The sequence below is a fragment of the Festucalex cinctus genome, chromosome 14 (genome assembly GCF_051991245.1).
Source record: "Festucalex cinctus isolate MCC-2025b chromosome 14, RoL_Fcin_1.0, whole genome shotgun sequence".
Taxonomy (NCBI): Eukaryota; Metazoa; Chordata; class Actinopteri; order Syngnathiformes; family Syngnathidae; genus Festucalex; species Festucalex cinctus.
The window spans coordinates 10,719,295-10,747,226 of record NC_135424.1 but is presented as its reverse complement, the minus strand read 5'-3'; the positions used below and the strand labels follow the sequence as shown (position 1 = coordinate 10,747,226).

General features: G+C 40.7%; 1 long non-coding RNA gene across 1 annotated transcript in view; it reads left to right on the top strand.

The window, feature by feature from the left end:
- The first annotated feature begins 3,234 nt into the window (after positions 1–3,234).
- The window catches only part of LOC144001276 (uncharacterized), a 150,832-nt gene continuing 126,134 nt past the window's right edge, over positions 3,235–27,932 (top strand). Inside the window, exon 1 of the long non-coding RNA XR_013278424.1 lies at positions 3,235–3,354. This is a non-coding gene — a long non-coding RNA (uncharacterized LOC144001276). The remainder of the gene's footprint in view (positions 3,355–27,932) is intronic.

Genomic DNA, 27,932 nt, shown 5'->3' with positions numbered 1-27,932 from the left:
TGCTCTCCGTCTCATGCATTCAGACTGGCAGGTTCAATGACAGTTATTGGCATGTGAATACACATCAAAGTTTGTCACTAATTTAAGGCTGTGTGAAATCTATCCTGAGACAAACACAACAATCAAACTGAAGTCTAGCAAATAGTAGAATAGCACAACTGTAACATAATCCATACATGTTGGTACGTGTATGTGTGCTGCGTTTCATCAGTATCGAATAAAATTGTTGTTGGTTCCAGCTCTCCGCTAAGTTCTAAGTATTGTCATAGTGTCAGTGGTATTCCGTCCGCTGCCAAGGCCACACAATCAAAAATAACATTTATGGAGTATTTCCCTTGTGTTTGTTTGTTACTACCAAGCTACGTGGTTTATGTACAGGTGGGTTGACCCATTACGATTTTATAGAGATGATCTTTCATTGCACATTCATTCCTTCATTGGCCATGCACCACCTGACTACAAGTTTATGTGGAAATGGTTTTCGCATTATTCACAAATTGCTGATAGCTGTATTGTTACTAGTATTTACTCTTTTTATGTCTGTAAGTCAAAATGATCAATGTGGGTGGAAAAAAAAATCACTCAGTCGTTTGATAGACCACAAAGATTTTCCTGTAACTTGTTACTTAACTCCAACTCCTTTTCATCAAGCAAGTTCAGTCCAGAAGGCTTTTATGACTGATACAGCTGATAAAGGTTTGACATTTAAGGCTGGCTCAGACTTCTCTTGATGTATCCCTCAGTTATGTTGCCGTGGGCCACTTGTTAGAATTTTCCCCATCATGGATGGAATAACTATTCTGTTTTCAACAGTTTTGTGCTTTCTCTTCTCTCTTATTACCTCCCACGCAATTTTTATAAAAACAATGCGCTGTCCATGATTCCATAAAGATAGCATAAAAGGACACTTTTTGTTTCCAACAAACAGTATAAGTTCATTTTTTAGTTCACATTTTTCTCAACTCAAATATTTTTGGCACACTTCCATGACATCAAGTGCAGTCCTTAATAGGGATGTAACAATATGGGCAATATTGTGATATCGCGATATTAAAACTGCCACAATATCGTCGTCGTCATGTTCACAATATTTAAAAGGAACAGATCTGTTAAAAAAAAAAAAAGTCAGGTTGATTTCCATTTGTGCAGTTCTAGCACCCTCTAGTGGCTAGTTTATTAGTGCAATTTAATTTTCATTAGGGATGTTTTGGCCTTCTATGTTTAAAATCTATGCTAATTATCAGATGAAGGGGAACCGAATTTGCTTGTCAAGCGATCAATGTGTGCTTGCATTAGCAATTAAGTGCCTCAATATTGTTATTAGAGATTGTAGGTGGTTTATATGCATTGCTGTTATGTACACAAGTACAATATTGTGTTTTTTTTTTTTTTTTTTTTTTTTTTTTTTTTTTTTTTTTTTTTTTTTTTTTTTTTTAGTATGAGCTCTTTTTTTTTTTGGGTACAATATGGTGGTATTTTTTTTAAATATGGCCAACCCCCAAACAAAGTGTTTCAAAGTGCAGTGCAAGCACTGTATACCAGTGATCCTCAACCTTGGTCCTCGGTGCACATTATCCAGCCTGTTTTCCACGTTTCCCAAGTCCCAATGCAGGTGATTCCAAAGTTCATTAGCAAGCTCTGGAGCAGCTTGATAACAATCCTCACCTGTGTTGGAATCATGGAGACATGGAAAACAGGCTGGATAGGGTGCCCCGAGGACCAGGATTGAGAAACACTGCTGTATACTGTGTGTAAATGTGTCATCTCTCTATAGTGGCAATCTGCAGCTGAACTCTTATCGACTTGAAAGAGTTTGTGAGAAACAAACCAAAGTATACTTCTTGATAAGACAGGTGCAATAGTTAAAGACTACCACATTACGGCTGTAATAATTAACTACTCGTATCCCAGACTGTGTGTGCGAGTTTGTGTGCGTGTGCGTGTGAGGGTGTGTGCGACCTCATTTCAGTTCAGGCATGGCTGTTTCCGTCAATCACTTGGCCCCTGTCGGCTGTTACGCAACAACGCACGGCTTTTGTTCACCAACGACCTTATCATCACCACTCAATGATGTAATTGCCAGAGCAGGTTTTTATGTGTCAGTTTTATTCTTGTAAAGTGTCTTTGTCTTTTCAAAAGTGCTAGGCATATAAATTATTATGATTATTAGTGTTATTATTATATGAGATGTCAGTAATGAGGATCATTTGAGGCACTACCTCTTGGTGTATTTTGTTTTACTTGGCTTTATGCATTTATTTTTTTTATGTGACTTGTATTCCAAATGCCACCAGGTATCAGTAGAAATATGTGATTCGTATTACGATTGTTCAGTGTAGTATGGGGTGAGAGTTAATAATGGTAATGATCAGGGGACATCATTAACACATTTGCTCCCATTAACATGTAAATACGTTTTTTAAATGTTCCAAGTGTCCCAAAGACGTATTTATACGTTTTTGTTGTTGTTTTTGTTTTTTGTTTTTTTGTTTTTTTAATGCTAGAGCATACAGAAGGCTTTGATGCAGCCTCTCAGCTGCAAAGAACGGTTGCAGAAATGGTAGTTATTACATAAACGGCCAGCAGGTGGCAGCAGAGCAAAGGAGATCAACCAGGGCCATCTAGATAAAAAGCTAAATTACTTAGAATTTTAAATAGATTTGTGAAAACTTATGAAACTTAGCTCTATTCTAATGTTAATTGCTGCAAAACGGAAATGGATAGAAACATACTTTTTTTTCCTGATGAAAGAAGATACTTTAATCTTTATTTTGATAGGTTCCATGCTTTTATAGCAATAGAACACAATATTCTGTGGGCCTTGCAAAATCAGTCAAAATCCAGTAAAACAGCCGGGAGAGAACGGGACTACTTTTGTGAATATGGCTGAGAGTGAATGAGTTAATATTTGTCATCTGTGGGGTTGTGAAGCTCTTTTGGACTCTTTTGTGATAACGGGCTACGCAATACGTTTCCCTTGACTTGACTGAAGTTCCCCCTGTACAAAAATGTAATTCCCTGTTGATGTCAATCACCAGATGCACAATAGCTCTTAGTCCAACTTTTGGTGCCACTTTTCTGAACACGCACGCACACTCACAACTTTTAGGTGCCAAGACAGTCCTTCGTAATTGTATAACTTTGGAAATAATGTTGACAAGCACAAACCAATCTCTCTCTTTCTCAACTCATCTTTGCCTTGGTTTGTCCTCACCAGTGTTTGCCTTTCCCCGGCCTCCATTTGGCTCTTATGTAATGCGGTGGTGAGAACCTGCTGGCTGAACAAACAAGTCTTCATCACAGGGGATTAGAAGCTGTCAGACATGACCCACATACTGTGACACATCCTCGCAGGTAAGTGCTGGCAAGTGCAACACAGAATCTCTCTCTCTCTCTCTCTCTCTCTCTCTCTCTCTCTCTCTCTCTCTCTCTCTCTCTCTCTCTCTCTCTCTCTCTCTCTCTCTCTCTCTCTCTCTCTCTCTCTCTCTCTCTCATATGCATAGTCGCGCAGAGGAATCATGTTCAACGAACAGGGTGTTCCATAGATAAATAGCGTGCCGCAAGGAACCAGGTGATTGCAGTGCGGCATGTGTTGTCACTGTTAAACCTGTCTCAAGGCCACAAATAGAGCTCCCATTGTTTTGCTTTGCTTTTTGTTTAGGCTGTGACTCAACCCTGACAATTTAGGTTGCGATGGACTTGTGATTTGCTATTGTCCTCCTATCATTTGTCATCCGAAGACAGACGCATTTAAGCTGTTTTCAAGCCTTTAATTGGTTCAAAGTGGGAAATTGTGCTTACACGCTGAGGATAGACATTCCTGTTCATGCTGTGTTATGCTCTGGGGCATTTGGGGTTTAGGTGCCTTGCTCAAGGAAAGTAGGTTGATTTTCAGGAAGTAAAACTGGCCTATCCAGTGAGCAGTCCAACCTATATGGCAGACAAAGTATCCAATATTGCATGTATTTTTGTCTGTTATGATACAGTACCACTATCAATACACCACCATCATAGAGACAGACTTCAATACGCATTGTTTGCCTAATAATAAGGAATATTTTGCAAATATATAAATACATACAAATATTCTCACGTGCAATCTTTTATGTAAGATAACCAAAAGTTTGTGTTTGTTTCAACTGCAAAGACCTACATTAAAATCTGAGCTCCAAACAATATAAACATAACACATGAGTCAGGCATTATTCATACTACTGGAAAAGACTGCCCAGGAAACTGGATAAGTGGTTTGGCACCGGGTCTAAACCGCAACGTTTACATAAACACTTATTATCTGTGTGTATTCCTTTTGTAATCTCTGACTCACAACTTCATTTGTCATGATCCGGCCGCCTGGCAGGCTACAACAAAGTCTGTGAGCGCAAGCCTAATGAAATGCATGTTCAGAGAACCAATCTGAACTTGTTACCATTAAGCATCACCATGACAACTTGTAGGCAACCACAACAAGAGCAATCACATCAACATCATCTACTGAATGGACAAGTGGCAGAAATCAGCCTGTTTGGGTGCACATTGCGTGCGTTTTCTAATCGGGCAACAATGTTTGGCTGAATGCGTTGTGGTGGTGATGCCAAGACTAAAAACGTCAATTTTACCATTGCGAATGTTTGAAGTATTATGAACAGAATTTGGAGAGGTTTCTTCTGGCAAATCCCGAGTGACCCAATCTCGCTCTCCCCTAAACTTGTTTTGCTTTTAGACACCACTCCTGTCCATACAAGAGTCACAACTGTTTTCATGTGTTCTCTCATCTTTATAGTGAACACAAATAATGGGGTCTTTAGTCAGAAGGAATTTATAGGATGTTAAAATGTGTTTATCCATCTTGACTGCTTTAAAACTTTATCAGCAAGTTGCTCATCACCGTCACAGAACTAGCTTGTTGTTATGGAGACCCACATTCATGTCATGATGTTCTTACAAGTACATACTGTGTACATGGACCAGTCACAACATCATGACCAACTGCACAATATAATGATATTGAAGGCAAGAGCCGTATCAATCATTCAGCCATTACAGACAATAACTGTGTTGTTTATAATTGACACCGTCTGAGCGATACAATTACAACAACCTACACTCCAAAAATGCATCTTGCGTTTCGATAGTTGGGGGGAGGATCTAATGTGGCAGCTTTACGCGGGCATGGCCACATTAGAGTGCCTCATTGTTGCTGTGTGGAAAACAGGAACACTAGAGGTTTTAAGCAAATTTATTGTCAAATAAATGTATCCCTAAGTAAGAAAGGTATGATCGTATTCGTTTGATATTTGAGTGGGCTGTGGTAATTTTTAAAAGATTCAAATTTGTCCGGGTTGTGACCAACACTTGTGGTGTGTCAAATTTCAAGAACCTACAGGGACTTTAAATTAACGATTCTCTCATAGTGTCAAAACTGAGTGTTATTTTCATAAAGGTATAATATTTTATGCAACTATTTCTGAAGTTAGTTACATCTAAGAAATGTCATGAAACAAATGATGGAAGGTCATCGATGGTGAGTAAGAATTCGGAAAAAAACAACAAAAAAAACCCACTTATCTTAAGCTTGCTTTACACGTGCTTTGCAGGAGCAGGTGTACGAGTGCGTCATTATGGGAACTCTCTTCCCAGAGTACAGAGTTGGACACACGCAGCCACGCACGCAACACACACACACACGCGTACGCACAGCTGAGTGCCGTTTTTTTGTTCACGGCTCTGTGTGTCGTGTCATGACCCTCACCTTTGCACTACTTTCTCCTTGGGGTGACCTGCCACTTCTTCTATCATCGGTATTTTTTTTGTCTAGTTTTCATTTCCATGCAATTGGAGCATCATTTTCCTGTCCAACTAACAATTGGAGGAACCAGCGGTGAGAGGTTGCGCTCTCATCTTTCTGAAACACACATGCACACTTTTGCTCATCTCTATGGATACGCACACACACATAACTTTGTTGTGCATTAAATATTTTTCCTGTTTGTTCATTGTTTGAGGGAAATTAAAGATGACAGTTGGAATCCTTAATGCATTTTATGTCAGGATGGGAAACCACCAAGTAATTTTGTCATGACTGTTTTGTTTGGGGCAAGTATCTGATTTGTACTGATGCAATCAGCATGTAACCAACAACTAGTTTCAACTGGTCAGAAGCTATGTGAAGTCAGAAGCTATGTGATGTCAGGAATCGTTAATCTCTTTATCTGGTCAGAAGCCAATCAGAGAAATCCATGTCAGTCCTGTTTTCAGCGACCTATCAGGGTTACCCACATGTCTGGCCACAGCCAATCTGATCCATTCGCCATCTATATAAATCTGGCAGAGAAGTGTGTTTTCGCCGGATGATTCTTCTGTTCCTCTGTGCACCTCCACAGCCCAAGTTAGCTCCACGTCTCTTGATTCTTGATACATTGTCGTTGTTTCTGGTCTCGTTGTGTGTTCCACGTATACAATAAATAACAAAAACAAATTTGATGTATTTATTAAGTTGCTAACTTTATAAATAAGTAAAAGTTCACCTTTTTGCTGGTTGAATCGCAATATTAGCTGCAATTTATTTGTCTTGCTCATTATTTAAAAGGTAAAAAGTAACAAATAATAATTATTCCAAGAGTGCAGATTGAAGTTTGGGGATAACCTCCAGTCACTCGCTCCATTGGACGGCACTTTGTTTATCGGCAGCATTTTCTCCAGCATTCTGCAGCGGTCATGGTGACTGTGTAAAGTTCGTCTTTTGAAGAAGTCCTGAATGTCTGCAAAGCTTGCTTTGCGTGTACGTGTGTCTATTCAGTTGCCACGAGTGATTATACTCCTCGGAAAAAGGTTAAATATGCTTTCGAGTAATGATTTCACGGAAAAAGTCAAATCTAACAACTCATGACTGACCTCATCTAACATCGTCATACAGAATCAGCACACAGAGTATACACACAGCTGGAAGTTGACCTGAATCCAGAGGTCCACTGCGCTGATTGACAGCTGCTTTAATAAGCAATGATTGGCTTTAATCTCACCTGAGATGGGCAAATTGCCGACCAATCATAAGTGGAGAGTACACGCACACGCCATCACAACCCCTGCCTTTCTTCTCTAACAATGCCTCCTCCATGTCTCAAACTGTGTCTTAAGTTCATCTGGAAATGAAGACGTTCTGTTTGATCTGCAGAGGAATTTCCCTCTCCCAATCTGGAGGAATGAGTGAGAGAGAGTCTCACAATGTAGGAGTTAAAAGGACTCGGGCTCCATTGAAACATTGCCCTCAAAACTCCCCGCAGAGCCCCTGGGGCCCCCATTACAGTTCTGGCCTCAATAGAAGGAGCTACGCTGCTGAACACTGGGCCTCCTTGTGTTTTCCATGTGCCCCAGCCGAGAGCCATTGACAAGCTCCACAATGTCCTTTACAGTAGAGAAGGGCTCTTTTCTCTCAAGGGTGGTTCAGGACTCCGAGAGGAGAACCTGCTTTTGCACAAGGAGCTCTCTCCAAAAGGGGCATCTGCAATCTGTTGCTTGCTCCCAGCCCAGTTCAGCCCCTTCAAGTCCCTTTTATTAGGAAGCGGCAACAAACAAGGACAAATCGAGCATGAATTCCTCAGCGCCTGGCAGCCGCTACCCGCTTCAGCTCTTTACATGCTCGATCCTCCTCTTTAGCACTCTCTAAGCATTCAATCTTCTATCGCTGTCTGTTCTTGTGCTCCCCACAGACCCTGAAGGCCGTTTTTGCACCCCCCGGACTACCCTTTTACTCTCAGTCCCTCTGTTCTGATCCTTCTGCGTATTATATCCTACGACTAAAGTGGCATTTACTGTACTGGAGGTGAGAGGACTAACAAATGAGCTTCCAATGAAAGGCCTATACACAAAAGTGCTGAATGGGAATCTGGTTTACAGGGCATCCACATTTACCAGCAACTAAATCCCATGTTCCTTTCCCGCCAAGTGAGATAAGAGCAGATAAGAAACAACAGGGAGGGGGCCAAGCCACAATACGTATATGGGAAGGGACAGTGCTGTTTTATGCCTTTTGGGGGAGTAATTGAATACAACAGTATTGACATGAAAAAGCAAAGTTATCTCAAAAGATGCTCTTTTTCAGCCCAGAATATCTTTTCAATACACCTGGTTCCATCCTGACATTGTCCATTCAGAGTGGAGTCCTTACCTGTAAACCTTTCCATTGCAACTTGTCAACAATCAGGTGTGTTTTTTTCTTTTAAGATTAGATATTGTTTGGTCATGGTAAAAACAACTGCTAGATCACAAACCACAATTGCTTTTGAACATTGTTCTATATAAAACACACCACAGTCGTACACAGAGGAACCTCAAGTTCCGAACTTAATTGGTCGTATGCGCCAGTTCATAACTGGAAACATTCCAAAACCGGAGTAATGTTTCCCATTGAAATGAATGGAACGGCAATGAATCCATTCCAACTTCCAAAGTTATATTTCTCTTTTTTTTTTTTAAACAGTGTGTAGTTCTCGTAGGCAGTATCTTATTTTGAAATGGCTTGGTCAGAACCATCAAAAAGCCCCAAACGGGTCACAATACTGCCTACGTTTTACATGAGAATATGCTATTAAAGAGATAAAATACGGAAGTGATCTCTGGGAATAGAACTCCTCTATTGAAGTCTTCTTCCATAATAACATGGGCAAAATCTGATTCTAGTGGGTTTTGGTTGTTTTTTTGTTTTGTTTTTTGGCTTTTTTTAATGTCTGTTTCTTTTCTAACTAATTCATTGGTTGATTTTGCCATACTGATCCAGGGAAATTTGTCTTCTTTTAGTAAAAATAAGTAAATAAATAAATAAATTAATTAATTAATAAATCATGAAGTGGGATGTTACATTGTCATTTAAATGGCTAATTTGCTACACATTTCTTTTAGTCATTTTTAAAAAAATAATTTCTCCTTTTCTTATGAGCCACTCTGACTGCCGAGCGCTTTATTTACTTGTTTGGCAAAAGTTCAACGTGTCAACATGGGACCTACTTCCAAATTCATTCATAAAACGTGGCTGCTTCTGGCATCTGTGATTGGGTGAATGTAGGTCGGTGGAACTTCAGCTTCATGACAAATGCATCATATCACGGATGATTATTTTGACATGATTACACCAACATTAACCGTTTGTTGTCTTAATTAAAAGGATCGCTTCATTTCAGTAAATAACACTGTAAATAGTTGTTTTTGACAAAACTGCAACGCAACTGAATCTGCAGTTTGTGCATGTAATGCTGTATCTAATGTTTTACACAAAATAATCTGATAGACGTGGCTTGTCGAGTGCTGACAATATATGGCTTATTATTCTGAATATCATGGATCATCTGCATAAAGCTTATTTAGGATCATTAATGAACTATCAGCCCACATACTAAAAAAGTACAGAAGATGAAACTGAACAAAGAGAATCCTTGGGTCACATTAACCCTCTGTCAAGGCCTCACTGCCATTGCCTATAAAGCTGAGTAGATTCAGTCATCCAAGGTCACGCACTCCTCCATGCACATCTGCTGTGCTGGGCAGCCAGGCTGGCGGGCGAGGCGAGGGGCCGATTTGGGGCCTAGCGGTCAAGGCACTTGTCTTTGGAAAGGCAGAGGGAGCTGGCAGTGGATGGAAGGGGTGACATGCCACAGAGTAGTGTGCAGGCTTCCATGGAGATACTGTCTTACAGTGTTTACAACCTCCCAATAGTGTGTCCAACCTCTCCTCCCATCCCTCTATTCCTCCACAGGCCCACTGTGTCCTTCCTCTTCTAATGTAAATGTTGGGGGCTGGCGGGCTGATGAGTGTGTATGCGTGAAAGACTTGAGTAACTTGTTTTGGTGATTCTCTGCCTTCCTTCTGTGTTCTTGTTCAGGCTGTGCTTTACGATGTCAGCCTTTCATTTTATAACGCTCCCTCCCCGTCAACACTCTTCGTCCAGGCTTGCTACCCGCCAAAAGGCTGCTGTTAGTGCCATTGGACTTTCACACTGCCACCTATTATAATGAGTGAAAGGTGGGCTAGCCTTAAGGGTGCAGTCTGGCTCTGAGCAGTGGGCATCTGTCTGGGTTTATATGCCAGTCCCGAGACCTGGCCAAAAGTTTTTTTGTTATAGAGATAGCGAGTGAAAATCATTTTCAAGCAGTCAAAAACAGGTTTGTTTTGATGCTTGACACCAAGACTAAAACCCTGACACCTGTACAAATAAAGGAGATGATGCTCTATCACTCCTTCCATAGTTGTTTTTTTTTCCAAAAAACAAGCCCTCATTTTCAGTATTGTTGAGAAGACGGTTACTGTTTTGTGTCAATGATGGCAAACTTGGAGCACGGCAGCTCAAGGAAGCCGGGAGGCTTTAGTGTGAATTCAGTGGCATGTCTGTACATGAGACAAGAATGCAAAAAAGATAGAAAAAGATTTGTGAGTGTGAGTTGAATGTTCACAGACCTTTTTATTATGTTTCTGACTCAGTTATGGATTGACAAAAAAGGGACCTTATCTTGAGATTGGCACTTACTAAACCTTACACTGAGTAGCTAATTGTTAGCAGCTAATCAGCTGCGGACTTCCACCACTGTCAATAACAATGTGGACTCTTCTCAGCATCATTTTGGAAAGTTTACTCTGCTTTCTCTGCTCGACCCCAGCAGCTATGGGGCCACATTAACTAGGCCCATCATCCAATTAAAATACAGAACTAATGCGGACGGCAGCCGCAGTATACAGCAGTATGCTAGATTGGTTTTCATCTGGAGCAAAAAGATTATATGTAACAGCAAACAAACAGTAAGTAGATTCGTTGATTACGTTATCTCTCAAGAGAGCGAGGCAACGCTGAAGCACTTATGAAGGAAGCTTGTGGCTCAAGTGGAGGCGAGATTTTTCAAGTGACCACCTTATAGCACAGCTTGTGGAACAGCGCACGTTTCAGTAATTTCAGCAAAAACATTTCCATGTGCTGAATTTGAAGCAGCAAATAAAATCTGGCCAATTGGAAATAAAGTTAAGATTGAAAAGCATTGGTGAGTAGCATTTTAATTTTGAAGTTGAACCATTCAAAGGTTTTATTCATAGCCTTAATTTGTAAGACTGTGTTTAAATGGTAGGCTACTTATTGAATTGAATTAGAATTTATTATGTAGGCTTTGCTGCCTGTGGATGAAAAGTGCCCACTGTTGTGTCCCACTCAACTTTTCATGCCAGAGACGCCACTAGTCGTGCAATGTCAATTACATTGTGCATTTTCATTAATTTATGAAACCCCCAGAACACGCGTATAGGGCAGAAAAGAGCGGTCTGTCCTCCCAAATGCCCTGCCAAAAGAGGACGTTTGGTCACCCTACAAAACATGAATGTTGTTGTGTCTTCTGCTCAACTATGTGCTGTTGTAGGGTCACATTATGGTGTACTTTAGATTTTTTGTTGGTTGCTATGTGTATTTATATAAATCATTTGTGAATTAGAGGTGAAGAATCTCAGTTTTTGAGACAAGTGCCCCGACCGCTCTAGCTACGAGCACTAGCATGTTGTTTAACTCAACAACATTGTTCACTCATCACTTATTTTCATACACTTTGACTACAATTACAACTTTTGGGCTGCTGGGAAAGGAAAATTTTGAGAAATCTTAAAAGCAAAAACGTTTGACCATTCAATCTAGTTTTATCCAGAGCGGGTCGAATACATTATATCATGATCGTATAACGCTGAAATGCATTTGAACAATATTCCAATAATGCTTACCTTAAACAAAATGGTCTGAACACACTTTGGTAGACTTTATTGATTGGAAACATTTTTGATTTATCCTTGCAATCCATGTGTTTCTTCTCTGGACACTCAGTTTGTTTGTTTGCATCAATATTACCTGCAACCATTAACGGCACACAATGTGGGTCGATCGGCGTGGTTCGTCGACGTCATATAAATACTATCTATACTCGAGAGGCCAATAATAGTCACATACAAAATGATGTTCCAATCGTGACGTATGTTGTAGTTCCAACACTGACTCGTGAGAGGCAGCGTGGTACGACTGGGCATACAAAGTACCTGAAAAGAAAAAGAGAGTAGTAGAACAAGTAAAAGAAGTGGCTAGGCTAGCTGTTAGCATACCAGATAACTATCTTGCGGCTGCAAACACTTAACTTTGGGGACACATTATACAAAACACTCGGCACAACCAGTTGCTCTTCTATTTGTGTCTGGCAACAGCTCAAGCTTCAAGTTGCTCCCCAATTAGCTCACAATCATACAGTTTGTGCTTCAGCTAAACTTTGAGTTCATCACACACAATAAGGATTTGCAATTATAAATGATGAACAGTCCCCAAACATTTTCCGAGCAGACCGGGGAGGAAAAATCACAATCATTCCGGAGCAGAAAATGCCGCATTCCAGTAAAGTGGGAAGTCTGGAGTTTTCCAACCTCTGACTTGGAAAAGTGCACTAGGGTGTCCAAGTTACGAAGACAGAGAAAAAATATCTACCAAAACTTCACCAACTTGCTAGAGACAGAGAGATGTGCATGTGTGCAGTATGTAGATGGGGGGGTAGAGACTTTCTCTGTGTGTTTTTGTGCACGTGTGTCCTTTTAGGTTGCGTATAAGAGGAGGAGGCCCTCATCATTCCCATCAGTCCAGCTGTGCTTCTTTTTAGCCGCACTTCCGAAGCTCATCAAGTTCGCTTTTTTTATGCCTACCCCCGACTATTCACATTGACACCCACACACCCACACACACTTTTCCCCATCAGTGCACCTGACAAGATCTGGGTGTACCGCTGCACATCAAAGCCCGGGTGAGGGGAAACAGCCTTCGTAAAGACTGTTAGGGGACCCCCTCCACCCGTTCTTATCCTCATCTCTGGACCCCCTGTTCATCTCTTTTGTTGTGTAACTTCTTTCTTCTCGCCCTTCCTCCCTCTACTCTTCTCCCCTACCTATCCTATTCATGTTCAGGGCCGGCCCAGCCTATGAACAGACTAAGCGGCAGTTTAGGGCCGCGGCCCCTTGGGGCCCCCCAATCTGGCAACCCCATTTTATATCTTGGTGGTGGTGGTGGTGAGAATCGATTAGAATCTGGACTAACATTCCGATTATCCTGGAATCATTCACATTTGATTTGATTTTTATTTTTTATGGCGACTGAAAGCCTTGTCCGCCGACCGGAAAAAAGAAAAAGGGAAGCTCCCCGGATAAAAGGACAGTCACATTGGCCCGCCTCCCATTCGCTGGCGTGAGCTCAAAAATGATGCAATGCGCTTGTCCTCATGGGAAATGTGGTCTTCCTTCAGGCATTATATTACCGCTTTTGTCCATATGGAACCGCCAGAATCGACATAATTGAAAGTTCCTTAGTGTTGCTTTAAGATGTTTATCGCATTAACTTTAAGCATGAACAGAGCTCATTAACATGTGATTGTCATCAGTAGATAGTAATAGTACACATAATAACCACTCACCTACAATTCCTGAAAATGATTTATGGAAATTGTGAGTCTATGTGCATTGTTATTTAGGAGAGTGATACTCAACTCACGTTTATTTATAGATTTAATAATGTAAGTGCAAACTAAAAATACTATTCTTACCTTACTGTAAATGATAAATTACAGTAACTAAAGTTGTTCAACGAGATATTCAAAGTTGCAGTTAAACACTCTCTAGAAACATACGGGAACCTTGAAGTCTTGCATAATGAACACCTGTAGTCATAATAAATACACGTAGACACTGGAGGAAATCAAGAACCTCTTCTTGTAAGGTTTCATTGTTGGTTTGCGTGCAGCATAATCGTGGCTTTGCAAGACATGCACAACTGTGCTGCATGACAACACAGAAAACAGAATAATCCAAACAGAAAAGACCGTAAATAAAAACAAAGTAAGGAAGGACTTTAGAAAGAAATACCGATTCTAGAAAATCTTATCGATGTGGGCTGATATCCGACAAATTCAGAGCGTACTGACTGGAAGCTAAAACCACATCAGTTCTACATACATGAACACAGCCGCGTACAGTACACACAGGTGTGGAGCGTTGTGTTCACAACAAAACATTTACAAACCTGCGTATGAATTGCGCTTCTCCCTGCAAATATTGTGCTGATACCACATCACATACAAAACCGCACACCACCACATACACTTCCTGAGCCTGCAACGGAAAATACCACTGAAAGATCACGTAAAATAAGCATGCACGCAAATTTGTTTTTGTTGAATTCCGACTAAGTTAAGTAATGTATCAGCTTCGTACATTTGCATGTCTGATTGAGTCGAGCTAATGCACCATCCAGCAAGTCATGGACCAGCTCAGTGTGAGTAAACACATACAGAATGTGCTTCCCCACATCAAACTCTTTATCAAGTATCCCTTCACTCCCTGTGAAAACACAGTGATGATCTGGAGCTGCCCGGCATTCATTGGACACTCCCTTTGTGCTGCTGATGTGCCAAAAAAGACCATCAATGGATGCATGAGTAAGACATTGTTTTGAATGAGCACAGGCTGTACTGAACGGAGCGGAGTGACTCATTCATGGACTGTACAGATGGGACATGAGGAAAGTTGTGACATAAGCAGAATTCACACGCAGGCACAATGCAACTATTGACACTATTCTGTGCATAACCTTCATGAACGGGGTGCCTGCTCAAACAACGTTTAGGCATTTTTCACTGAATGGCCTACACGTTTGAATATATTTGGCTTATTTATCTGTATTTTGTAAATATGTTATATTTCTGCTTAGACTTTGTTGACAACGTAAAATGCCCTGACATATGAGTTACATTCGTACAACTTGTATGACTTGTTTGGAAATCATCTTTCCTGATTGAAATGAATGGAAATATCTGTATTCCGTTCTGCCTTGGCCACCAGGGGGCAGTATGATACAGACATGTTAGTTGCAGTATTAGTTGTTTATCCCAGAGGATAAAGAGTACATTATATGCATGTGAGTATTCTTATATTGTCTGTCTACATGTGTTGCTGCTGTTTGTGTTCAAATAGTCGTTGCTTTAAGTGTTATAACACAAGGACGGCCTTTTCTATTGTGTGTTAGCATTAAGCTAGCAGACTTTCATAGTTTTGGTTTTTTTAATATACAAAGCATAATGCTCATTGTTTTACATTTATTTTGACACTAATCTTTAACAAGGAGTGGCAGTAAACGGCTATAATGCTCTTTTTGAAGAATTATTCACTATCTTCCAAACTGTTGTGAAGTTGAGTTTATTTTTGCTGCTACAGCTAACATTAATATTAGTGTTGTTCCGATGTGTTTTTGGCCCCCGATACCGATACCGATACCCAGCTTTGCAGTATCGGCCGATCCCAATACCATACCGATACTTAACGTTTTTTTTTCCTCAACATGAAAAAGCTGTCCTGCTATTGGTTCAGAACATTCAAGGGCCAATAGGATATCTTAGATCGGCATGCAGTCAGCATGTCACATATCAGTGAATGTCGTGCACAAGCAAGACACGAGATGCTGCATCCAAAATCCTATATTAGCGTTGGAATTAATGGTATCGGCATGTTACTTGTGAGTACTCACCGATACCGATACCACTGTTTTAATGCAGTATCGGCACCTCAGTATCGGTATCGGAACAACACTAATTAATATTGCAAATTTCTCCTGAAAGTCAAAGCAAAAAAAATGGCAGAGCGACGCTGGTATCATGAAAAGCTTGTACAGTATGTTGGCAGCATTAGTACAACAGATGTACAACATGGAAATTATGGCTGTCACAAACAAATCTTTTTGACCTATCGATAATTGCATCGATTAATTCAGTAATTGACACCTCCCCCTGCTCAAGACAAACATTTTAAGTGACTACAGTCTAGTCACTCACTAGAAAGACTGTAAACGAAAAAAGAAAGTTCTATATAAACATGCAAGCCCTTACTTATGATAAGTGCAATATTCTATTTCCTCATTTGCGTGTACGTGTTGCTAATCGTCGCTCAACTCCCTGACATCAGCACATTCGTACCCCATGCGTGCTGGCTGCTTTCTTACGTACACTGCGGTTTCTCAGCCAGCACTGCAGTACACACGTAGCCACAGATAAGAGCTGTTTATCTCTTTGCTGTGGCATCCTCGTCAACACACAACCTGCAACTCTCTCGCTGCCTCTTTTGCTGCCGTGTTGACGCAAGTGTAAAGGCTGCAGCTTGTAAAAGTCTTGTGTTGAGATGCATGATGTTTCCTGCAGAGGCTTCCGTGAATACGTGATGACTGATTACAACAGATGCATGTCATAAACCCCCAGAGGTGGGTAAGGTAGCCAAAAATTGTACTCAAGAGTTGCGTCACTTCAAAATAATATTACCAAGTAAAAGTAAAATGTAGTCATCAATATGTGCACCATGTTGGACAAAAATATTAGGACATAGAAAAACTGATTCAATTGTTTTGTTAGTATTTTCATAGTCATATTATATGGGGGGGGTATGCTGATTTTGTAGTTGCTGTATCATGGATTAGCGAAAGAAATGTCCTCGAGGTGTGCTGGGAGGGGACAAAGGACAAAGAGCCAAAAAATGGCAGGCGAATGAGTTGGCGATGGACGTGTGGGGGTGGGGGTCAGACAGAGAAAGTGGGATAACAGAAGAGTGGGAGCGATGGCGTGAGAGAGCAATTGTCCCTGCTGGAGTCGGGTACGCTCGTGGTTAACCAGAGTTGGCAGCACCTCAGCTTGACCTTAACCCCCTTATGCTGCCACTCCCCTCTGATCCCATTAGGGCCAGGCACCATGGCAAGACCCCCTCTTACACATACACACACGCATGCACACGCATAGACATCTACGAGGTCAGCACGAACAACCACCGGCCCTTGTTTGGGCCGACCGTATCGTATCCCCCAACTCTTGGTTGGGCTTCTGCTATGCGGGGGCCCAGGACAACTTTTAGGCCCATGGAACAAACAGGCTGCTAATGTGGACAGACAGGACAGACAATTAGAGGCATGCAGACAAATGCACAGGGAGAGCGTGAGGGTTGCATTATGCTCACTGGGAGTGCACACGGGCCACCGAAAGGACACATGGAAAGATAATTATGTGAAGAACAAAACACTAACTTCACCAGACACTCCAAAGCCAACAGCTTTCCTCTATATTCATGCTGATTTTGGCCGAAAAGTGGGGGAGACAAAAAAAAAAAAAAAACTCACAAGTGCATAGGCTACATGTTCTCCAAAATAAGTCAACACCACAAAATGGCCGATCCAGTACTAAAATATTAATAAAAAGTGCTATAAAATCATAATCGCTCAACATAAATTGACATTTTGTTTAGGGAAGAGTTGAAATTCACCATTTCACAGAATAGCTGGTTAGTTTTTCACAAGTTACTATATGATTCAAGGGTTAAACTGTAAAATGGACACTCACTATAATGACTGTAGAACAGAGGTGGGCCTCGAGGGCCGGAGTCCTGCAGGTTTTGTAGGTTTCCCTCTTCCAACACAAGCTGATTCCAATCAACAGGATCGTTATCAGGCTGATGCAGAGATTGCTGATTAGCTGATCATATATTAACTGTGTTGGAGAAGGGAAACATCTAAAACCTGCAGGACTGTGGCCCTCGAGGACCGAGTTTGCCCACCACTGCGTGGAAAATAGATAAGCCAATTAAAACAAAAACAATTAATATAAAATAATAATAATAATAATAATAATAATAATAATAGTAATAATAATAGTAATAATAATAATCATAATAATCATAATAATAATAAATTAAAGCCAATTAAAAGGCTTAAGCCTTTTAGTTATGTACAGTGGGGCAATGTATGGACAGCATTTTATTCCTGAACCATATCAGGATTTATTGTTAACAATTTTTGGATCACATTGGTAAAGAAACCCTGACCTTTGTGTCGGGGCTACAAAAGTCCGTAAAGGCTTGTGTAAACAGCCTTGTCTGATGCGCAATACTATTTTGGTGTGAGTTTTTCCACACACGTGCACGCACACACAACATGGTCATATGCAGCATTTATATATATTTTCTCTACATAACTTAGCTCTGGCTGCAAAAAGTACAGCTCCAGGAGAGTTGTCGTACAAGTGTATGTCTGCTTTTAACTGAGATTAACACATTAATATGAAGAAGTTATTTAATGTTTGGTTTTACTGTTTGTTTGAAATTTTTGCTGAGGCTAATGATTCAAATCATTGTATTCAAAACACTCAGCCTCACTTCCACCCTCATCCCTCACAGGCTCGTACCTGTTGATGAACATTCAACCAGTGGTTCAGATTGTTAAAACACAAACACATGTTGAGGCATGCCACCACACAGAGCATGCCTTCCCCTTTGGCAGATCGGCCAACGCATCTTCACATAAGGGGCAGTCAGGCATGTGGCTGCAGATAATGTACACACAAATGCACACGCACACACGCATTCACCTTCAGGCGCACAGGCCGTATTACTCAACAAGAGGAAAACATCACTGACAGTTGTCATTGATATAACTATTTCCCAAAGTATTAGACATTGCTCATGTTCCTAAAATGACCTAAAATAATAAACATTTATTACCGTAGTTATTCTTCTACAGTTGAAAAGAGGATGAAATAGCCAATCTGATGTACTGTGACTGTCAACTAGTCAACTGAACGTGACCAATTAGAATTTATGCTTGTGTTATTAACGACAGCTGCTCAACAAATGTAGTTTTTCTTTAATTGAGTGTCACTGTGCTAAAATATAAAGCAATCTTAAAATAGAGAGTTGTTCAACAAAGCACATGGTAGCATGTAACCACTCGGAGTTCTCTTTGGGAAAAAAAATATCAGTCTCAATGTGATAAACGCATCCTGTGACGACTGCTGCTACTGTTAAACCTCCAGGAAAACGCATCTCAGGAGATCAACTCCCACTTCAGAGGCCAACAGTGAGCTTTGTCACTGGGCTGTGGCCACTGTGCTCAAGCATCCTGGGGCTCTTTCGCCTTTGCACAGTAATGGGATTAACATTTGCAGAGGGCAGATTAAGGGGCTCTGGGTCCCACCCTATTTCCCCTGTCACCATAGTAATTTCTGTCTGATGCATCCAAGATTATTGACAATGTCACAGTGTGAACGCTCTTGATCAATGCTCATAACATAGCCTCAAACACAAAATGGATGCATCCTGTGGAAAACAAAAACTAATTTTTTATGATACCCGATACTGGTATGTGTCCCAGTTAATGGTGCAACGGATCACAAAAGTCACGGTTCGGACTACGGATTTCACTCATGGATTGGATCATAATATTTTTTGTCTTCATTTATTTTGTAAAACTTTTTCCTATTTAAATAAATAAATAAATTAAAAATATCTAATATACCGTAGCCCTTTTGGATTTAGGAACACAACTTTATGTGCAATATGAGGCAGAAGCATTCTTATTTCAAACATGGTCCATGTTTAAAATAACCAAGTATGAATGGCTTAAAGTTGTGTTCCTAAAAACAGCTGTTTGACATTTTGATTTGAATGTTGTTGTTTTTTTAATGGCCAAAAGTGTTTTATAAAATAAATGAAGAAGTTCTATCTGATTTTATTGATTTATTTGTTCTAATAATAATGAAAGGACCTCAAAATACAATTTAGGGCACATTCCCTTCCTTTAAACATGGAGAGTGAATTACAAAGTAGCCCTGGTCCAGAATATTGAAAAAGAATTAAAGCCAGATACCAGCTGTCAGTCACTGCTACCAGCAGCCCACTCGTAGGTAATGCTAACAGCTAGCTGCTAACAATTTACGTCGGAGACTTCTACTGTATCATACAATGACGGCAAAATTAATTAATGGTTACTTAGGGTCCTAAACAGATTGAATATGAGTTTGGGATGGCGCTGTGCTGATGTTGGTCGCAACTACAATGTTGATCAAAACTATGATATAGAAAGCCTCAATGGCTAAAAGGGAAGTCAATTTAGCCATCACGTCACTACGTGGGCCTGGGCCAACTTTAAAGTAAAAGTCTACTAAGGCTATTTACATTGCCATCAATGTATTACTGTATTTGGTCAACTTTATTTTCAAGTTAGCATGTTGCATTGAGTATGTTTCAGCTTCCCTGACATGTGTGAATGGTGTCTACTGTGAATGCGCACTATATGACTTATTTTTATTTGGTAATATAGTCTTTATTCTATGTGCCCTGTGATCGATAGTCCAGGATGTAGTGTAGTCCACCGGTGTGCCCAAAATCAAATGGGATAGGCATCAGGTCCCTGTGACACTGAACATGATAAGGAGGATATGAAATAGTGGATCGATACTTTTGACTACACTCCAAATTGCCCCATCGCGAATATCTTACATCTGAATGTCTCCTCCATGACAGCAGACCTGCATTATAGGAATAATAAAATGCTCATTTTAAATACAAAGGTTTGAACATGAATTTGTGTTGCTACGACTGCCTCACCCGCATGCAAGGCATAAATTCACATCAGTTTAGTTGATGAGTTGTTTTTGTGGTACATAGCTACATTAACAGTTAACAGGGTTTGGGGAAGGAGCCATAAAGAATCATTAAACCCACAATACAAATGGAATCAAAAAGGATAAAATATGTGTTGATTACATAATAAGCCATCATTACACACGCTACACAGAAAACAGGGCTGCGGGATCCTGAGTCATGAGTTGATGACGGCTGGCAGCACAATCGGATACTTTACTCAATACTGACCCCAAGTGTTTGTTACGTGCACTTTATAAAAATTGCATGCAAGCTTAATCACTGTACATTTAGAATAGTAGGGTCAAGATCATAGCCACGCACAAGGAGTTAAAAAAATAAAAATAAAGGAAGACACCAGATCACATACACCATTAGTAAACTGTGAATGTATTAGGTTTAACTGAGAGATGTGTGCTAGTTAGAGAGAGCGAGAGAGAGAGAAAAAAACAACAACAGGATATGATCTTTGAGGTCACGATTACCACCTCAAAGAACCCAAAATATAAATAAGGTGGTTTTGTGCATGTACAACTGCACTGACACCAGTGGAGGTAGTTAGTGTCTCTGGACACTTTTGTTTTGGAGTTTTCCACATGGCCCAGCTGGCAAAAGTTAGAGCAGAGCAACAATATGCCTACAGGACAGGGCCAGTATGGGTCCAGGATGAGGGCCCCTCGGTCCTGCTGAAAAGCTCCTATTGTCCAACTCCACCTCCATCAGAAACCATTAATTATGGGCCGTGAAGCTCAGCTCAGCAAGAAAACGTCCAGCCTTCACACACACTCACAGCCAGACTCTCCTCCCTTGTCATGTTCCAGCATACAGAGACTGATGGGACCCCACTCCCTCTCCCCGCCTCTTTTAATGAATCCAAGCTGACCGCTTAGCAAAGCCCTGTTACAACTTTTGCTTTTTTAGAATTTCACCTTAAGGCATGAGGGGGCAAAGGAAGGAAGGAAGGATATTTGTGTTTGAACTGAGATTTTAATGGTTTTCGTGTGTCCATTCTATCCCCCCCAAATATCTGCAGAGCCACCTATAATATTCAATCTGAGGGTAAATATGACTAACTTCATTTGAAATGTTGCTCTAAAGTCGATGTTTCGCCATAGAATGAATCACAGAACTCACAGGAACTTGTATTCCTCACTGCAGACCTGCAAAGCTCCCACCCTAAAAAGGTGTGTGCACAGCCTATAGCTTAACACATCAAATTGTTTGGGTCATGTGTATGTAAATCACACAGTTGCCGTAGCGATTCATGAGGACAACAAAGGAATTTAACTGTTAAATTCCTTCCTATTTACTTTCATATTCACGTTTGAGTTCTTCTCATTCACATCTAATTACTAGCAAGCATGTGTTTTGGTCATACCAGAACTAGAACAACTTTCTGCTAAGAATCATGGGAAATGTAGTCCCACTAGCCTAATACTGTGGTCAGATTGAACGCAAACTAAGAGTTTCTGGTGGCACGTTTTGAATATTACAATGTGGGACCTTCCAATAGCTACCAGGACCAAGCAAAAACCTTGACTTGTTTAGCTAGCAATGTTGAAGTGTCAACCAAGATAGCATTTCGCATTAGCTAATAACGCAACCACCGGTCGCCAGACTGATTAGAAATGCACTAACCGAACGACTCACTTGCGGCACGCTACAGTAAACATCAGAGACTAGGAAAATAGAAATTTATTTATTTACTTATTTATTTTTACACATGATACGCTATGGGACTTGCCAAAAATGACGGTGTCGGTTGTCTATCGAATGAACAGCACAGAATAATGAAATGCCAATTGAGACACATATGCAGCCTTATTCGTTATTATTCAGCCAGCAGAACCATGAAAAAGGCCACTTTGTTCTTTGTGAGCATAATGCTCACGTTATTGATTCACAATGTGTGCTTGAAACATCTTAAACATGACAATAAAGTACGAGTTTTTGTCCTGGATTACAAAGAGAAAAACAAAATTGCAAGATGATATAATGTAACCATAATTATATAATGGTGTTTCTTCGTTACAATGTATTTTTCAATCACCCCTGAGGGATGAAACAGTACATTACACATCCCTCAATTATGCGACACCACCCAAGAGCAGTTATTCAATACAAGCCGTGGTTTAGCTGTAATCAAAGCCCCACCACCCTCCCCTCTGGCCCCTGGAGTTTGATTCATTTCTTCATAGCACTTTCTACACATCCACATCATAAAAGAGTGTCAAAATGCGGCACACAAGAGCTCATTCAGAGCAAAGACGTCTGGATCCCAATGGCTTGGTTTGGCAGCGCCTGTACAGTCCGTGGCCAAATAGTACGTTCCACCATGCGGGTCTTCGAGAAAATCCTGAGTAATTTCATATGCTGACAGTTTATGAGATCGGAGTTGAGTCAGACAAAGTCATATAACATAGACGTGACAAGGTGGGAATTAATCCATTCCAGTCACTGCCAAGCTGTTAGCTAACTAATGATTATTTAATGGGAAACATGTTTACATCAGTGTTGGTTAAAATATGTTAGTCACTGTTATCAAAATGTTCCCTCGCACCCCTCTTTCTCCTGTGTTGTGTCAAACCTGCCAAACCGTTTGAGGCAGATGGCCAACCACCATTTTTTTGTGTGCACATTTTTCCATATGCTAAAATAATCTGACAAGCAGGCACGTTTTTTCATGTTACATGCTCATGGTTGTGTTTTGTTGACTACTTCACATTCAACTTCAGCTTCTCTTAATGAAAGATGAGTGATGCACATTCACTCATGTCTGCTTATAGATCCTATACAGAGGCAAATTATACTTCAACAACAATAATATCTGATGCAAATATTTATTAACAGGAAGTATGTGTTTTTAATTATTTTAGTCCAATTTTTGAGACAGTTTAAAAGCCTGCCATTTTGTCGGCCTAGTAGGATTTCCATCTGCACAAGAGATAATAAATGATGCAATACAGTAGAAGGAATCCATCCATCCATTTTCTTGACCGCTTATTCCTCACAAGGGTCGCGGGGGTGCTGGAGCTTATCCCAGCTGGCTTCGGGCAGTAGGCGGGGTACACCCTGAACTGGTTGCCAGCCAATCGCAGGGCACACAGAGACGAACAACCACTCATACTCACACTCACAATCACACCTAGGCACGCACAGATTAAAAAATAAAAAATAAAAAATCACTCGCTCACACAAGCTTCTTGTATGGAAAAAAAAAATAAAAAAATCTGTGCATGCTGTCAAGATGCCGCGGAAGTGACGTCATGCAGCCGACAAAACCGCCCGGCCCCAGTGAGTGACACGCCCCCCACCACCCCCCGCTCTGCGATTGGCTGGAGTGGTAAACAACTGTCTGTCCACAGAAACGTCCCACTGTTGACAAAACAAACACTAAATGGCAAAATACAGGCTGGGGGTGTGGGGGTTTATGAAAAAATCACCACCACACATTAACAGAAGCTCAGAGGTGTAGATTGAGAGGGGGTTCACGGGTATACGTCTTGTTTCTATATAGTGCATTTTCTTTCAAATGCATCTTTAAAATCATCTTTTTAAAGATTGTATTTTATATGTGGTATTGGTACTTGGTGTCGGTCTTAGTGACTACTCAAGAGTAGAGAAGCCTACTCATGGTATCTGTCTGAAAAAAAGTGATATGGAACATCCCTAATAATACATACGTAATATGCCTGTTAATTGCCTATTTTATACGTTTTACTCTTTGGATTGAAAGTGTTTGATTGATGGATAAGACCCAATTAAAGTACAAGTTATACATGGTATAACATGGATTGTGTTTATACAAGAAGCAATAAGAGTAGTGCATTTGCTAATGTCTTGAAATAGGTAAGGATAGAGATCATAACTCTGATTTTTTTTTCCCCTTACGTGTGACATTCCTCTTTTCTTCTCCTCTCCTCCCTCACTGACCCTCGCCTCACTTTTTTCCCCTGAGAGGAGGTTACATAACATATTTCCAGCACCCCCTCTTTCAACACACACTCCAGCTACACTTCATCAGTTCCTGTCCCTCATTCAGTGCCCCCACCGCCAACACACACGCACGCACACACACGAGATTTCCTCTGCTAGACATTGAACAGACTCTGTAACGCGTCACAAAAACTTCTCATGCCCTCATTCTTCTCTTGCCCCTCGCTCGCTCTCCTCCTCTCTCTCACTGCTCTTTCTCCTCCCCTTCTCTCCCCTTTCATCTCTCAAACAAACACTCTGTTGCATTAATCATTTTTTTTCTTCCTCTGCCTCACTGACAATGGCTCTGTTTTACATCACTGATTGGGGATGTGACCCCACCCCTCTGTCTCTTTCTCTGCTCACTGTGTTTCCCATGATGCCGTGGTCGTGGAGAAATGGTAGCTCGACCCCACAGTTTGGCAAAGAGGTCACGGGCTCGGGTGCAAGGAGGTTGACACAAAGGTCAGCCATGTCAGATGTGGGTGAACTGTGGGAGAGTGCTCGTTTTTTAGGGGTTTGGGCAAATGGACAAAAGAGCCCAGTGACATTCAAAGAGAAAGTGCATCGCAAAGAATCCTGGCATGAATGACCAGTTTGATGGGATTTGCAAAGCCCTGTTAGGATGCTGATGTATGGTACAGAGTCTATTGACTCAATGGGTACAATTTGATAGTGGGGGGGGGACATGTAGCACCAATCTGTGGTTATATATTTAAAAAACAAACTATGTCGGTGTGTAGGTATGTGCAAAGATGGAGCAAAAAGTGATTTACTTATTTAAATGTTAGTGATATTTTTAATTGTGGTGGACTCTTAAAATATTAAAGTAATTAACTAGAGGCTGTCTAATTTTAATTCTAGTTTTCTAGATACAAAACGCGTGTCAAACGATTGAAGCACGGTTTGAAAATGGAGCGATTCAATTCAGTGGGATCCAGAGTCGATTCAATATGGTAGGCCTCAATTCAAGTGGGTATTATACAATAACTTTTTTTTTTTTTTTTGTGGTCATTTTACATACATTTTAATGATTTTTCAGTACTGCAAAAGTGCCATTTCCTTCTAAGGTATACCTCTCCCCCACCAAAAAAGCCAATTCGATACGTACAGTACAGGCCAAAAGTTTGGCCACATGCATCCCATTCAATGTATTTGTTTTATTCTCATGACTATTTACATTGTAGATTCTCACTGAAGGCCTCAAAACTAAGAATGAACACATGCGGAGTTATGTACTTAAAAAAAAAAAGGTGAAATAATTGAAAACGTTTTCGATTCTAGTTTCTTCAAAACAGCAACCCTTTGCTCTGATTATTGCTTTGTACACTCTTCGCAAGCCTACCGCCAATTACTACGTTCGTGAAGTTTTTTTTGTTTTTTTTTGCTTTCGGTATTGGGAAAGATGGTGAGAAGCATATCAGCCACGTTGATGTGATAGCGGTATTTTTTTTTTTTTTTTTTGTTTTTTTTGCATATTATTGAAATTAGTAGTGGGTTTTTAAAATTAATGAACATTGAAAAATTCTACACACTGTCTGTTTAAATAAATAATAATAATAATAATAAAAAAGATTTCCCAGTTCAACCGTTTTTGGTTACACCTCGAATGACTACACACAATGCATTTTATATGTAAACAAAACAACTAAAATCAATTAAATCAATCCATCTACTAAATAGAAAAATATAGTCACTTTGGGCATACAATTTAAAGGGTAGACTTGACTCATTGAGCCATTTTCAGTAGTAAAAAGTTAATATTTTGTCCAGAAATAATTTGATAACTTCATTATTTTTTTATGTACAAATAGTACATTTAAAAAAAAAAAATCCACTTATTGTCAACTAAAGATGACATCATCTGTGCTGAGGAAAAAGATAACGACCAATCACGGCTCACCTGTTTTCTGGGTTGATGAGCAAGCTGAGCCATGATTGGTCATTATCTGTTTCCTCAGCACAGGTGATGTCATCTTCAGTCAACAGCAAGTGGCAAAAAAAGTTTTAAAAGGCATTAATTGTTCATGAAAAAAAATGTGCTTATCATATTAATTACAGACAAATATCTTCTTACTGTTGAAAATATCTCAATGAGTCAAGTATCCCTTTAAAACTAAATTTTAATCGTCTTCTTTGGCTTTGTTTGGTTCAATATGTGATGTTTGTTATGATCTGACAGAAAACTACTTAAGCATTGACTGCATTTTATTACATGCCTGAAAGCTGTGTCACATTGTCATGGAAAGTTCTTACATTCATTAGGGAAACTATATTGATGTTATGTCAAAGTTTTCCATCATTGAATGTTCTCCAATATGAGTAGTACATTTGTTCTGTCCGATCAGTCGATGTCTTACGAGGTTTCCCCATAGTGCATCACTCTCTTTTCATCATGAGCTTGGATCAACATTTCGAAAAAGCAAAGTCAAGAAAAGCTGTGCTGGCTTTGTTAGTTGTTGGGCTCAGACCGCCACAGTCTGGGTGGCAGACCGAGGGGCTAAGACTGACTCAGCTGAGAGCCTTGTGACTTGGGTAGAGAGACGAGGCTCGCTAGCCTCAAGTTTCATCAGCATCTGATGAACAAGCGGCGGCAAGGGGGATGGGTCGTCTAGACTGGCACACGGCTTGTTCAAACCTGGCATAGGCCTGCGGATCAAGTGAGCGTCGTTCATACACAGCTGGAGTGGGTTTTGGGGGGGCACTGTGTAAGCTGTCTTGGGCGAGAGCACATAGAAAGACTTTGGGGAGGGTCTGAATTGAAGTGAGTGTAAATGAATGGGTATCATATTTTGCATCTCTAAAAGCCAGCTCTGACAAAAAGAGAGGCGCCGGCTCCCCTGCCTGGCTTGATAATGCACCACTGAAACCAAGTGAGGGTACCATGCTAATGAGGCCACAGGACAGCATAAGCATCCAGTGGGATTGTTTGCATGTGTGTGTGTTAATGAGAACTGAAGATCCCCATTTCCCAGCAAAAGCCCCACTGGCCCGTGTGTTTTTTTTTTTGTTTTTTTTTTTTTTGGGGGGGGGGGGGGGTAGTCATTTCAGGGGGCGCTGCCGATTAATGAAGGGCCACATACCAATGCTTAGAGATGGCGGGGGTGACAGTGGGTAGTGCTAACAAAGACAAAGGTAAATCTAAGGAAAATGCTAATTCATGATTGGCTGTATCAGAGTGGGGGCAGGGGATGAAGCCACGACAAAGAGGCAGGGGGATTGTCAGAGTAGAAGTGAAACGAAAGGCAAGCGTCTGGTGCCTAAGAGATATTTTGGGAAATGGGCTTCGGGTGCATGTTTGTGTGGAGAGGGGGTGTGTGTGTGTGGGCACAGCTGAAAGTTGGAAACAAAAGCAGCTGGCCCAGAGGCCTCCAACACGGTGTAACTCAAGCTCCTGTTGCATGTTGCTGTAGTTTTAAATCTCAGAGCTGAGGTTGTTGGATTGTGACATAAACCAATAAACACAT